The sequence below is a fragment of the Brassica oleracea genome, chromosome C8 (assembly GCF_000695525.1).
Source record: "Brassica oleracea var. oleracea cultivar TO1000 chromosome C8, BOL, whole genome shotgun sequence".
NCBI classification, from domain to species: domain Eukaryota; kingdom Viridiplantae; phylum Streptophyta; class Magnoliopsida; order Brassicales; family Brassicaceae; genus Brassica; species Brassica oleracea.
This window is the reverse complement of record NC_027755.1, coordinates 20,697,562-20,700,804: the sequence shown is the minus strand read 5'-3', so window position 1 is coordinate 20,700,804 and position 3,243 is coordinate 20,697,562.

Genomic DNA, 3,243 nt, shown 5'->3' with positions numbered 1-3,243 from the left:
TTTTAATGAGGGAATACTTCATGGCTTCCAAGCTTGACTTGTTCCACATGGTCAAGCTTGAGGGGGAGTGTTGACATGAAGCAGAATAAAGCAGCTAGACTTGAGAATTAAGTTGCCAGACTTGAAAATACTTATAAGGTTTTATAAGGTTTTATAAAGGTTTTATAAGGTTTTATAAGGGTTTTATAAGGCTTTATAAGAAGCATCAGACTTGAGTTTAGAAGCAGAAGACCAGACTTGAGAAGCAAAGAAGAAGAAGAAGAAGAAGAAGAAAGAAGGAGACCGTTGAATATTTTAAACAATAAATATTTTATTGTATTGTGTACTGAGGCAACTTGCCTTTAAAAAACTTGTATCTAGATCCACAATTTGAATTTTAAGGGAATAAAGTTTCTCTCAGATCTACTTTCTCTCTCTCTCTCTGTTCTTTAATGTTCTTCATCTACATCTTTTTATCCTCACATTCTTTCAACGATGAACTGTGAGAAGTTAATGATACAAACCCGAGAGCAGCGATAGAGAAGAGGAAGCTGCTCCGATGAAGCTCCTCGACGAAGATACATACTCGCCGTTGAAAGCAGAACGGAGCTGCAAGGAGGAAGATGACGAGAAACTGGATAGAAAACCCGTAGACGTCATCTTCGTAACTTCACTGGTAAAACGAACCCTGAAAAATCGAAAACTGTAACGAGTCGATAAATTTTAATACTTGTTTTTGGAAAAAGTTATAAAATGTTTTTGATATTTATTTTGAGAGTACAGACTATTGGACTAGGCCCATGGGCCTATAATCTATTCGATGTAGGCTACTTAGACTATAGGGAGGGATTATTTATAACACGGTTTGCATGAACTTTAAATGTACTTCAGCAGTTGAGCTATAAGATCATTTCAAAAAAGAATAAGTTTCTAGTATATTTGAAGTTTAAAGGTGAGAAGTAAAACTTCAAACTCAACTTCAAAACTATTTATATTTTATAATATGAACCTTAAATTTGTCATAACTGATTTGAATTCATAAAACTTTTGTAAATAACTAGCACATATATAAATATATTACAACAATATTAATTAATAAAATATTCTATTAAATTATAAAGATTTAAATAAAAATAACTTAATTAATATTAAACTTCAAACAAAATACTATATTATTCCATAAATTGATTTTCGTAATATATGATCTATTAGTGCATTTCGAAGTAAAAAGGGCTCTCCCCATTTTTACTTTGTAGATTACGAGCTAAAAGTTTTTGAAATCGGGTGATATTGATACTTGTAAATACATTAGATCAGAACAAGAAAGTAAAAGAGAAACATAAAATATTGTTAAAAGACTAATTTCTTTTCGATGATATTAATACTCGTGAATATATTCGATATGAACAATAAAGAATTGTACGAATAAAGACATCAAAAACAACAACAACTACAACAACCATCTTCAGTTACACAAAAAAATTGGAAAATATTTGAAAATTTTGAAGGTTCCGGATCAAACTTACATGACTATTAGTGTTGTTATAGTATTTAAATTTGCATAATAGTTATGTCTTCATGTAATTTTTTATAAAAAAAGTTGTTAAGTTTCTTTTGTATATTATTGTTGTCTAAATCTAATTTAAAATATTTTAAATTTTATTTTTATGTGTAAAATTTACAATCTGTAAACAAAAAATTAAAATATTTATGAGGTATAATTTTTTTAAGGATTAAAACATAAACAAGAAAATATTTATGAATCATAAATGTGATGTATGATTGTAGGGACCAAAATGCAAATAAAAATATGAAACTTGAAATTTGAAGTTTTGAGTAGTGAAACTTCAAATATAGAGTTTTGGAGTTCTTTTTTGGAGTGCGAAAAACTTCATATTTGAAGTTATAGAGTATCTTTTGGAGATGCTCTAAGGATAGAGTTTTAGATGTTGAGCTAGGCTTTCACTTAAAAGCTAAAAAACATTTGAGCAAATGATAGCCTTTTGAAAATATTGAAGCAGGTTTTTAACTTAAGTCATGAAGAAGGCTAAGAAACCGTTATACGTTTGTTTTTCTATCCAAGAAGCCTGTACTTTCATTCTCGTGCCACAAGCCGAGAATTTCTTTATTTAGTTGTGCGTGGGTTTAGCAATTTGTTTATATGTTTGACATTGAGTTTTTTTGGGATCTAAATCTATATAATAACTCTTTCAGAATGGATATGAGAACTATTCGATACCACTATATATTATATCCGAAGTTCTTCGCCCAGAGCTTTTTTTGAATGGAGGGAGATCCAGTTATTTTACAAAAAGTAAGAACTCTTGCTGGCTGCTATAGACTGCATTGTACCAACTCAGATCAAGTAGACTCATAGCGACATTCTTAAACCTGTGAAATTAACGACGCTGCATTTATGTACTTTCAAACTTACTGAACTATCAAGATTTTCATTTATCTGATTATTAAACTCGAAGTCGAAAGTACTGGCCCTGATATCATTTTGTTAAAATTATCATAATTCGTGCGCCAACCGAAGACCAATTAGTTAGTAATTATTATAGTAATCATCACCTAACGCATTCCTTGATTAGTGCATAATAATACATTCTCACTAAACAAATCTCAACATGCATGTATGCCACGTCAAGTACACTTTATAAGAGTCAAATACATGTGTAAAGGGAAAATATTTTGATGTAATAATCCAGAATGTTGGATAGTTTAATTTATTTGAACAACAAGTTAACCAAAAACTGAAATGCATAACTTGTACTTCTAGAACCTAGCGAATTGTTGACGAAAAAAAAGAACCTAGCGAATTCTTATCTAGAATATATAGTCAAATACGCACGTGCATATCTTATTGAAGATAAATCTATTTTTAGGACTAATGTATATTTGTTATGAATCTTGAAGTGGATGGTTCATAACCTAGACCATACAAGTTCACGACTAGAGTCCATTGGGGGTTTACATCCAGCCACATGAAAGACCCATTCAACCTTAGTCTTTATGAGTTTGATCATGTCATTATGTAGAGTATCTTTGTAATTAATTCTCCCTTTGACTCCACCTTGTATGAACCACTATATATAGTGGTGTAAGCAATAAGAAATATACAACACATTCTCACAAATCTTCTCTCAAATCTTAACACGTTATCAGCACGAGATTCTCTCCACCTGAGCAATCTCATCCGCAGGCGATCATCTCTTTTCCGGCCATCTCTTCCGGCCCTCAGCCTTGCTCCGCCGGCCAAGT